At 44.0% G+C, this 12,779-nt stretch overlaps 1 pseudogene; it reads left to right on the forward strand.

Annotated features, from left to right (window-relative positions):
- Positions 1-431: 431 nt before the first annotated feature.
- On the forward strand, positions 432-6,244 carry LOC100434040 (spermatogenesis-associated protein 31D3-like; annotated as a pseudogene).
- Positions 6,245-12,779: the final 6,535 nt, after the last annotated feature.

The raw sequence follows: 12,779 nt of genomic DNA on the forward strand, positions 1-12,779 counted from the left end.
TATTGTGATCCTGAGAGTAGCAAAGCCTGGGTACAGCAAATATTCCAGGCAGTATTTCAGGCTTTCAAGGCAGTGTAGTTGGTGGGGTCCAAGTTAAGGGCTCCAAACAGTAAAGGGGGACTCAGATAATACCTGGTTTACTGTTGGAACAAACCAAAAATTCGACCAAGATAAATATATGACATGAAGAAAGGATGGAGGTGGGAAATGGAGTGTCAGGGTAGGACAGAGGGACCTAGAGGGCCCAGGAGGGGTAGAGTCAGCTGGGCTGGTAAAAGGCAGGGCTGTGGACACACCTTTCTCTTGTTGCTACCTCCACCCTCAGAAATCCTCTGTGACTCTTCCATGCTCTGTGATGCAGGTTTGGGCCTATAGTTAAGACTGGGCACACACAGCATTCAGTTGCCTTAGGAAGCCATGCTATTCAAACCATGGAGAATATCCTTTGTTTTCTAAAGAGCTATACTGAGACAGGGCTTAGCCCTGACTCACCTTGCTTGGATGGATATTGACCACAACTGCATCTACTTGAGTGGGTTGTGGTTGTTTATGCTGTACTTTTTCTATGTGGTATTGATGCTGTGTTTGTCAACCCTTGGGAAAAATAATGATATCCAAAAGGTAGGGAACTGTGGGTGAACACCCAAGAGAGATTCCCTCTTGTTGTTTCCCAATCCCATTTCCACATTTCTAAATAAGTTTGGGTGGTTCAGAGAGATGTCTTAGATGGGAAGTCTGAAGAGAGGATAGACCTTCATTCTTCTATGGAAGAGGTTGGGCAGATGTAGGGGTTCAGGAGGACTAAGGTTTCCATCTGAAGCTCATAGATTACCTATCTGGTTGTGGTGAAGAGTTCCAGGATAAAATCCAAAACGCAATAATTCTGTGGTCCTGGACTGAATTATTTAGAAAATGTGGGCTCTCTGAAGGAGAATAGTTCCTCCTAAAGTTTGATCATGAGTCAGATTCCCATGTCACCTGTCACTTGACCAAGTCTTCCTTCATTATGGGCTGACCAGAGGAGTAATGCTGATAGTCTCTGAGCAGAGGCTGGAACCAGAATTCTGTCTGCGGGACACTTGTCCTGTGAGGGAGCACAGATGTGAATGTTGGCCTCTGAGCCTGTGCCCTCCTTGAGGACTGCTAACTGAGTACATCAAGTGTGATTCGCATAGACAAAATCCTCTTTGAGTTTTTCAGAGAAGGAAAAATTGGAAATATTTTATCACCTTCAAGAATTGATAGCAGGAACGCTTTTCTATTAATTACAGAGTCATATTATTCTTGTATAATGAATGTGCTTCCTAGAGGAGTGAGAGAAGTGAGTCCTAGCCTGTCATCATCTTTCTTCGTTCTCAGCATCAGGGCAGAGCCAGGAAGAGAAAGAAAGGTGGGACATTTAAAGGTAATGTCAGCCTGCTCTATCTGAGCTTCAGGGTGACCCTTCCTGTCTCTTTCATGAGGACTCAGTCCCATGACTTCTTAGAATGTCAGTTACTAGATACAGTCTCAGAAAACAGAGCCCTCAGAAGACAGGCTTATGGGAAAGCGATAAGACCTGAGACACTGCTCAGAGGCCCTGCTCTGCCCATCCATGGGCAAGATGGAGTGATGGACCTGAGCAATGAGTGTTGCCCAATACGCAGCCAAGTTAGATATCGAGGAAGGACTACTGGTTGACTTGGAGTCAGAGCTTCTGTCTCACAACTTTGCATAAGTACTTTGACTTCCTTGATGCTCGGATTCCTCCTGGAGGTAACTACTGATGTCTATGTTTCACGTGGTGGTTTTGAGCATCACATGGGGTAATGTATGTGAAAGGACTTTACTAATGATGCCACATACAAATGTGAACTTGTGAATATTATCAATGACTATTTGCCCTTTTCTACTGATTCTTGGGGCTATCAGAGTTTAATATCCCAAGGGTCTTCCACAGATCCTTGTGCCATACCACAGGTATGAGCCCTGTGCCTCTACCTTCATTGCATATAACATACTGTTCTGGTTTCCCAGACTGGAAAAGTTTCCAGAGAGAAGCCGAAGAGGAAAGGAAGTTGCTTTCTATTCTGAAAAGGTGATTAATCATTCCCCTTCTGTCCTTGTTCCCACCCCCTCCTTTTTTTTTTTTTTTTTTTTTTTAGCATGTTCTATTCACTTCAGGGATTCCTTGTAGCCTGCTATAGTTGCGGGCATGGGTCTCCACAGGAACGGGTATGTGAATTGAATGCATTGGGGAGAGGCTACAGAGTGCATAGTGAGGTCATGGGTGGGGGGCAATGTGAAACAGGTAGCAGGATTCAGGGGGCCCCACCCCTGCCAGGCTAACAGACCCTCCTTTCTTTGTTCTGGTCCTGGCTGCAGCTTTGGGCCTCCTGCTTCCTGCAGTCCCCTGGTCCAGCATCATGATACCACCTGCTTTCATCGACTGTTATGCCAAGACCCTGTCTGTCAGGTGTGTAACAGAGCAACTGCTGATATCCAGCGACTGCTGTCTTGGGAGTCCCTGAAAGATGCTGCTCCCTCTGTGTCCCCTTTGGCTTCTTCAGCTTCTGCGACTGAGTCATCGTTCACTCTGGCTTCCACCCCCTCAGCAACCCCTCCAGAAGACCTAATATTGTCCCCTTGGCCTAAGCCATCTCCACCGCCCCACTTAATTCTCTCACCTGACCTGATCACCACCTTAGCTGACTTATTTTCACCCTCACCACTGAGGCACCCTCTGCCACCACAGCCTGTTTCTCCCTTGGATTCCAAGTTCCCCATAGACCATTCCCCACCCCAACAGCTTCCCTTTCCCCTTTTACCACCACATCACATTCAGAGAGCGGAGCCCAGTCTCCAACCTGAGGCCAGTTTGTCTCTGAACACCGTCTTTTTATTTGACTCCACCTTATCCCAAGATATGAACCCCTTACCAAATATTTCCTGGGCCATGAATCCCACTGATTCATGTGCTTGGCGTCACGAACCACCAACCCCATCTGCTTTACCACTGCAGGACTGCACTGTAACTCAGTCTAAAGCAAGTCCCACAATATTGAAGCCTTTTCCAGAGACTTATCTCTAGGTAGCTCTGGTGGATCATCCACCTATGCTCCAACAATCAGAGGCATTGACCATTCATGCCCTGCATCTTCAGAATTCTCCTGGTGGCAGCCTCATGACAAGGACTTTTTTCCTTCCACTATTGCACCATATGATTTCATGCAAGAGCTTCTTACCCTTCATTCTTCTGAGACCACTATAGGAGGGCACTCTGTGGTCAACCTCATAAAGCCTATTAACCTCTCATTTCTCAGTCATGACATTCTGGCACTCCTGGAGAGACAAGTTAAAAAAAAGGAGTGATTTCCTGATGTGGAAAGAATGAAAACAAAGCAGAATCTTTTCCAAAACAACGTAGGCCAAACTATCAACTAAATTCTTCACAGAAAATGTTAGCCTCAATTGCAGATAAGCAAGACTTGGCAACCTCCCTTCCTTTTTGGGCCAGTAAAGAAAAACTAGAACAACTGTGCATCCATCAGCAGCCCCCATATTCTAAGTGCATTGAGGATCATTTAGAGCAAAAATATGTCCAGCTCTTCTGGGGTCTCCCATTTCTGCACAGTGAGTCTCTGCACCCTATTGTTCTTGTCCAACATGGCCATTACTCCATGTTTGTATTCTTCAATAGAATTACAAATACCTCTGTATTCCAAGAATCTCCAGTACTTCTCCATCCCCAACTTCTGTCCTTACCTAGTACCCAACCTCTACCCTTGCCTCAAACCCTGCCCTGGGGTCAGTCCCCACATTGCACTCAGGTCCAGTCCAGGGCTCAACATCAATCTCCACTTCCAGCTCTACTACCTAGTCCTCTATTCCTGGTTAGGAGCTGCGGAGTGTGTTTTCATAGACCCCAGAATGAGGCACAGTCTCTTATGCCATCTGAAATTAACCATCTGGAGCAGAACGTGTTGTAGAAAGTACAGGAAAGTGTGTGGGGTTTACCCTCTTTGGTTCAAAAATCCCAAGAAGGCTTTTGTCCTCCAACTCCCAATCTTGCATTGTTCAGCCAGTCCTTTACAGCCCATGTTCCCATCTCCATCATTACTGGAGATTTTCCATTCAGCTGTGAGCTAAGGAAGAAACGAGATCACCAACTTTGAAAGAGACTCATCCAGAGCAATTGGGGCCTGCCTCACATAATCCATGAGTCTCTGTCAATGCTACATCCTCAGAAGGAAATTTCGGAGATATCTGAGTCAGAGAGCAATCAGGGACCCTTACATAGCTCTTTGGTTGAAAGTCAGAGCCGCAATGTTCTAATGAAGTTCGAATCAAGCATCCCTAGAAGCTTCCATGAGAGGAGCTCAAATATGCTTTCCCTGGAGAATGTGGGGAATTATCAGGGATACAGCCAGGAGAATGGCCCAAAAGATCATCTGTTGCCTGAGCCGGAGACATTTTCAGATGAGGATCTGAGGTCTAACTCTGAGAGAAACCTGGACAGTCACGTGATGCATCTGTCAGGGAATCATTCAGGAGTGAGCCTAGGTCAGAAAGAACTCGAAAATGCCCTGACAGTACATTTGAGCAAGAAATTTGAGGAAATCAATGAGGGTCGAATGCCTGGGACTGTGCATAGTTCATGGCACTCAGTCAAGCAGACAATGTCTCTTGCTGAGAAATCCCAAAGCCAAATAAAACATCGAAATTTGGCAGCATTGCTGGGTGAGGACCACCGCGTTGATACTTCCCAGGAGATTTCCTTCCTTAGTTCCAACAAACAAAAGATGTTGGAAGCCCATATTAAAACTTTCCATATGAGGATGCTGTGGGGCCTTCCCCGCCAAGTCCATGAATCCATAGAAATCTTTAACTTCGAAAGAGGACCTTTCCAATTCCTTTTCCCATTTCGACCTTCCCTCCTCAGCCTCCTCCATATCTGGTGTAGATTCCAAAAATGTGGTCTCCAACCCCCCTTAGAAAAAAGTTTTCAAGGAGAAAAGTTGGGAACAACAAGCTCAGTTCCCATGCTGGATCGTTCTCACCCTGTCACCTCACCTGTTGGCAAAGAAAGCAGAGGACCCTGAGAAGACAATTTTCTGATACTGACCATGACCTTACAGAGACAGAGTCCAAAGATGGGGCCTCCATGCCTCTTAGAAGAAGCACTATAGATTTTCAAAGAGAAAAGTTAGAAACAACAAGCTCATTCCCTATCTTGGGTCATCCTCACCACATCATCTCACCTGTTGACAAAGAAAGGCAGGGAGCCCTGAGAAGAGAATTCTCTGATACTGACCATGACCTTACAGAAAGTCCAGACAATTGAGGATGGCAGAGACACTTCCCTGCCCCCACCACACAGCATCATAGGCGAAGTCAGTCAGAAACAGACTGTACTAACCAGTAGATGCAGCCAAAAGGTGCCCATGACGCAAGCTAGGGCTCACTGTGAGTGAAGGCATAAGAGAGAGTTCCAGTAATAATGTAGAAAGGCTTCAGGGCAGTAGAAAGACCTTTTCTGTCACCAGTGGGTCTAAAGAGATGTTCAAGGCAGAGGAGCTCTGCGCTCTTCAAACACCATTTAAGAACAACTTGACAACCAGAAAGTCAGGAAGCTGCTCAGTGATAAATGCATAAATAAGCACTTCTACAACTGAAAGTTTCCCATCAAGAACATCAGTTCCCCAACATCCTAAGTCATCATATCTTAAAATCAGATGTTGAGCGAGTTAAAGTTTAGATTGGCCCAGAGGGAGCATAGCCAAGTTCAAAGCCATTTCACTGACATGTCCCTTGCCTTAGATAACTTGGTTTCCAAGGACTTACTGACTCATGCCCAGGGCATCTCCAGTGAGAACACGGCAACTTCCCAGGTGGTGTATGTCCACTTGGAGGACAGAGGGATCTGTAAGGAACAGCAGCAGGAGCCCACGGTCCCTAAGCATGTCTTACAGAAATGCCCAGATAAGAATTTCCCACAAGCATCCGGGTGCAGTGCCTCACGCCTGTAATCTCAGCATTTTGGGAGGCCGAAGTGTGTGAATCACGAAGTCAGGAGCTTGACACCGGCCTGGCCAGCAGGGTGAAACCCCCTCTCTACTAAAAATATGAAAAAAATTAGCCGGGCATGGTGGCGCTTGCCTGTAGTCCCAGCTACCCAGGAGGTTGAGGCAGGATAATTGCTTGAACCCGCAGGCGGAGGTTTCAGTGAGCTGAGATCACACCACTGTACTACAGCCTGGGTAACAGAGCGAGACTCTGTCTCAAAAAAAAAAAAAAAAAAAAAAAAAAAAAAGAATTTCTCACAAACACTACAAAGACAGTGAAACTGCCAAGACCCAAAGGAGGAGAGCTTGGTGGAGGGGATGCTGGACTGGGGACATCCCGACCAAGGAGAAAGGCCATCCTGTTCAAAGCAAGACATCAGAGGAGGTGCTTGGGAGCAAATCTTCCCCAACCTTGAAAACACAGCCTCCTCCTGAAACCTTTTCAGAAAATGGATGAAGACTTTTTGCAGCAGTTTAATAAACCCAGCATAACATATGAAGAACAAGAAAGTTCCCGGGAAAAGGGTAGCTCCCTGTCATCATCTGTGCAGAATAGAGGTCGAGTTAAAAGTACAGCTGCCTTTCCTGGGACTACTGAAGCTCAGAAAATTAGGAAAGACACTGGGAAGTTCCTAGAGGAGAAGCAGGGGCATAGGCATGGGATAGATATCACCTGTCACCAAGAGCCCCTTTTCTCCCCAGTGGAGCTTGGGAAAGCTCAGCATGTGCCAGAAGTGCAGGTCGGAGCAGAGCCTGTCCAGGGCTATCCCTGCAACTACATGGCTCCCTCCTGCAAAGTGACATGTACCAAATCTTGCAGCCAACAAGCTATCTTTGTTGGCCAGAATTATCCTAGAAGGATTAGACAGATCATAGACAAGGACAGACAGCCCCAGAAAGTTGAGGCATTTAAGGGGAAGATATTGTGTCAAGGCATCCCTAATCCATGCCCCATAGGAAGCCTGTGCCACATCCAAACCCCACTTGCTGATGTCAAGTCAACCTGGTGTGTCCAGCCATCCCAACCAGTGCTAAAAGCACTGTGTTCAGTGATGTGCCTTTACTAACTGGACAGAAAATGCTTCTGAAACATTTCCAGGGAGGAAAATTTTCCCCCACAATAATTCACTTCTTGTTGAGAATTTGATTCTCTCCAATAAATGTTCTAATAAGAGTATTTTCTCTGTGTATTGTGTTGGGGGGTATAGGTTTTGGGTAACCCAAGCTGTGGTTAGGTAAAGGTAGGAGTTAGCTCAGCTCTTACTGATTGCTCCTTTGACTTCTCAAATGTGACCAATCCCCTGAAACTCTTGTGAAGGAATGAGTATCATGTGCTTCCAAAAGCCCCTTCTCTCCCTGATGAAGTCTGAAGAGATGAGCTCTTTTCTACCTCTTTGCTTGAGACTTACTGATATCGTATGGCAGCCTGCACCTTCCTCCCCATTCACTGCTTCATCTCCTTTAGAGCAGTAAGGAAGGCAGGCCTTCCATATCTGAAGAGAGGGTGAAGGACAGGTACATTTTTCAGAAATAGTGGTTTAATCACTATTTTTAAAAAGTTATACAAGTTGGTGGGAGTGTTTGGGGTATTGCTGGTTGGGGTAGGGTGTCAGGAACACTGGATGCTGCTTAAGAATTTGACAAGCAGGGCATCCTCATGATTTGGGGAAGCATATTTTGACCTCGATGTTGAGATCTTTTTACTACAAAGTCACTTTGGGGAAGTAGTTCCCCTCCCTGTGTATTTCTTCAGGCTGCCTGGATTGATGACACTTTTAATGGGCAAAAAGATCACCTAGCTGTCTGTGGCAGAAATATTGACCGGGCAACCACCTACCTCCTGGGGTAAAATATAGCTGAGAGTAAGGAAAAGATGCCTTAGAATGAATGAGAAAGTAAGAAAAAAGTGGAGCTAGGAAAGGATGAGCCTACTGGTGGAAAAAGGTTTATGCCCTTCACGCCCATATCACGACCCTTTCTCCATCTGGACTTACGCACCACCACTTGAGGATTACCAGGGTGCTGAAGAGGTTACAGATGCCATTTTGGCAGAAGTGTACATGGGGCTGTTCTTTAAGGACTAAAACAGTATCTGCAAGGCTGTTGTCCAGCATAGCATCCCTCTCTTTAGGGAAGGTGATCTCTGTGTCTTCTTTCTAGCCATGTTGATGGCAACATGCAAGATCTTCCCTTAGTGTATACGGTGCACATATCAGGATGGAGGTGTCACTTATGATCTTCATGGGGTTAGTGGAATATAATAAATATTGTGTAGAACACCTACAGCTCATGATCTGAGGTGAGTCCTGGACTATGCATGAGGGTTACAGCTATTTGGTGGCTCACTATGGACCTTTACAGAATGTTCCTTTTACCCAAGGGTATGAACATACCCACCCTTAAAATATTAGAGGATTAGAGGTCTGAAAAGAAGGCAACTGCACTTATACAGACTGGGACTAAAAAATGAGATTTGTTTCCTTCTCTTTCTTTCTTTTTTTTGAGATGGAGTCTTGCTCTGTCACCCAGGCTGGAGTCCAGTGGCACGATATTGGTTCACTGCAAGCTCCACCTCCTGGGTTGACACCAGTCTCCTGTCTCAGCCTCCCGAGTAGCTGGGACTACAGCCGCCCACCACCACGCCTGGCTAATTTTTTTTTTGTATTTTTAGTAGAGACGGGGCTTCACCATGTTAACCAGGATGGTCTCAATCTTCTGATCTCATGATCTGCCCGCCTCGACCTCCCAAAGTGCTGGGATTACAGGCATGAGCTGCCCCGCCCAGCCAAAAATGAGATGTGTTTTCTAGAGGGCACTTGAGGTAGGTTTTCCAGAAAAATTTGTGAATGCTTGGTGTCAAAACAAAAGCAAAACAAAACAAATCAGAACAGATGTGCACTACAGCTCCCTCACTCAACCATCCTTCTCTTCACCTGTCCATGCGTATGCCACTGACCCTGCAGTGTCTGAAGCTTGGGATTGCAGAAATAATTCAGATTTCAGGAAGGCTTTAAGAAGGACAAAATTGGGATGAAGCCCAGGGCAAAGAACTTGTGGAGGTGGAGAATCAGCGACTCATGGATGCCTGGGGATTCTCCATGTTCTTCCCTGTAAGCCTGTCCCCTAAGTCTTGTAAGGCTGGCAGCCATGCTAACTGTTTTAAAATGGCTGAAGAGGGCCCAGTATTTGGTTTGATTTGGTTCTAAAATGAAGGCTGAGAGCCTTGAAATGAAAGGACAGAGTTGGAGTCCGCTCCTCTACTCACCCTGTCAATGAAGGTTGTACCTTGGTATCAGACATGAGCCCCCAGTTTGAAGGGGCTACAATATCTGGGGTATATGTCCTGGCGTTCATCATCTTGTGCCAGGAAAATTTAGAACACAGACACACACAAGGAGTTTAGGAGCAGAGGTTTAATAGGCAGAAGATAAGAGAAAGAGAAACAGCTCTCTCTACAGACCAAGAAAAGTCTCCAACTGGAAAAGACTGGCTGGCAGCGAATGCACCAGATTTTATAGCCAGGTTTGAGGAGGCAGTATCTGATTTCCATAGGGCTCACAGATTGGTTCAATCAGGTATGATGTTTACATAGTGTACGGGCAAGGCTGGTTGCCCCAACCTAATCTTATTACACAAATGGGCTATCCAGTTGATCGGTGCCATCTTGTCTGCTCCTTACGGTACATGTGGCTGACAGAGAAAAGAAGATGGAGCCACCATCTTGAACATGTCTAGTCCCCTAGTTCCTGCTGGCATTCACTTGTGCAAGCTCCCAGCTTGCTTATCTATGTCTGCAGCTCGAATTTACAGGCTGCTCTTTGTTAGAAAATGATTTGGGGCTGATTCTCGTTAAAAAGAAAAGATTTACTGAGGACTCCCATACCCTTATTATCTGCCTGGGTAATTTCTTCTTAACTACTGTATCAGCAGCATTATAGCCCCAAAGTGAAAGCAACCCAAATGTTCACCAACTAAATCAATAAATAAACAAAATGTGATATAGCCATACAATGGGATGTCATTTGTCCATAAAAAGAAATGAAGTATTGATACATGCTACAACATGAACAGACCTTGAAAATATCATGGTAAGAAGCCAGACACAAAAATCCACATATTATATGATTCCATTTAGATGAAATATCTAGAAATGAAAAATAGATAGAGACAGAAAGTAGATTACTGGTAACATAGGGAGGAATGCAAATATTGAGGGGTGAAGGCTAAGTGAAACAGAGTTTCTTTTTGGGGTGATGAAAATGTTCTAAAATTGATTGCGGTGTTACATGCGCAACACTGTGAATATGCTGAAAACTGTTGAATGGTATACTTTTGGTGAGTGAATTGTATAGTAAATAAATTATGTTTCAATAAAGAATTTTTAAAAAGAAAGTTTATATAGTAGCTTCATTCATAATTGGGAAAATTAGAAGCAACAGAAATGTCTTCCAGTAAGTAAGTAAACTTTTTGGTATATCCAAAAATGGAAAATTATATGCCATTGAAAAGAAATAAACTGACAAAACATAAAAAAGGAGGAAAACTAATTGTGTATTATTAAGTGAAAGAATACAATCTGAAAAGGCTGTATGATTCCAACTATATGACATTTGAAAATGGGCAAAACTATGAAGGCAGTAAAAAGGGCAATGGTTGTCAGGGGCTAGTGGGGAGGGAGGGATGAAGAAACAGAGCACAGAGGATTTTTAGGGCAGTGAACTATTCTACATGATAGTACAATAGTGGGTACGGGTCATTATACATTTGTCAAAACCCACAATGTACAACATCAAGAGTGAATGTTAATGTAAACTATGGACTTTGGGTAATAGTGATGTAAAATTGTAGGTTCATCAAGTGTAACAAATGTACCACTCTAGTATGGGATGTTGACAGTTGGGGAGACTGTGCCTGTGTGGGGATAGACGGTATATAGGAAGTTTACCACTTACTTTTGCTGTCAACATAAAAGCTCTGTAAAGAAATAAAAGTCAAATAAAAAGAAGAAGAGGAGGAGGAGGAGGTTGTTAATATCTCACAAGGCCCAACATCAGAGAGTTGGTATCAACTCTCTGAAGTATTCCCTGAACGCTGTTTTCCCTTCCTCCTGGCAGAAGAATTTTACTTCTTTATCTATCTTCCCATTGTGTATTATTTTTGCTTGTTTTACAGATTTCTGTAGCATATTTTATTATTCTTGTTTGCAGGTCTCACTTCTAGGACTGTGACCTGTCCAAGGGTAGAGGCAATGTCGTATTTAACTGATATTTTTACAGTAGTAGGAATACTACGTAGTAAAGTTCAATAAATATTTGTTGTATGAATGTATGAAGAACATCTTATACCTACTGTTTTATTATTTTTATTTTTTTGAGACAGAGTCTCACTCTGTTGCCCAGGCTGTAGTACAGTGGTGTAATCTCGTCTCACTATAACCTACCCTTCTGGGTTCAATCTAATCTCCTACCTTGGCCTCCCAAGTAACTGGGATTACAGGTGCCTGCCACCACGCCTGGTTAGGTTTTTGTATCTTTAGTAGAGACTGGATTTCACCATGTGGGCCAGGCTGCTCTTGAACTCCTGACCTCAGGTGATCCACCTGCCTTGGTCTCCCAAAGAGCTGGGATAAAACTACTCTTTAAAAATACAATTATAAAGGATTTTGGCTCAGAATCTGTTCTGCTTCAGGCTTTTGGGGATCCTGAAAACAGCTGCCTCCAAGTGACTTATTCCAGGGACAGTGGTCAGGATGTGAGGGCATGAGCATTGAGGAAACTTCCTAGGAAACTGGGAACATATGAAAGTCCTAAACTAATAGTTTGTCTATACTGAGCATCCTCAAGTGATAGCATATTACTCTAAGAGCTTTTGGAAAAGATTCCTCCTTGGAGATAATAAAACCAAGTGCAGTGTGAAATCCAAGACCAGACTTCTGGGTGGCGGTGTAGGTAAATTGGGGAGATGTCATTGGGCCAATGGTGAGACAGACCATCCTACCAGAAGCCACCTCTGCCACCTCCCAAAACCTGCCTAAAATGCTTTGGTAAGAGCTTATTACAAGGCATGGAGGTAGATATACACAGAATGTGTGAAATGTTTTCCTGGGAGGGATGACATTTTAAACTTTTATTTTCTACATTACTGGCAGTCATATGTAATATAGTTCTTGAAAACAGATTTTAAGAGGGGGATAGGAAAAAAAAACTATGAAGACATTGATGCTAAGAGTGGAAAGGAAAAGTTACCTAAGAGGTGATAGAGTACCAAAAATAGCTTTTCATTACTTCTCAAATTTGTCAGCATTTAATGAACAAAGTGAATATTCTTAACCATACAACTACTTTAATTTTAATATTAGGGCATACTTTTTACTTTAATAAATTACATATTAATATTGTGTAAACTAGAAGCATTATGAATGTAGAGAATTTATTCATTATGGCTCTAATATTTACTACTGTCTGATTTAGAGAAGTCACTTACCCTCTCTGGGCTTTGGTTTCATTCATTGATAGAATAGGCACATGAGGTCAAGGGCAGAGCCCGTGGCTTACAGATGCTTGTGTCTCCTAGTTTCCAGCAGTAAATATTTATGAGATGAAACTTGGCTGAGTCTGCATATAAAAGAGAGGAGGAAAGGGCATCTCTTGGCAGATTTTATCCTCAAAGCAGGTTACCTGCTCCTGCATAAATGAAAGGAGACCTGGCCTGGCTTGAAGGCTGTCTTAACGTTTC

Source organism: Pongo abelii, chromosome 13, assembly GCF_028885655.2.
Source record: "Pongo abelii isolate AG06213 chromosome 13, NHGRI_mPonAbe1-v2.0_pri, whole genome shotgun sequence".
Taxonomy (NCBI): domain Eukaryota; kingdom Metazoa; phylum Chordata; class Mammalia; order Primates; family Hominidae; genus Pongo; species Pongo abelii.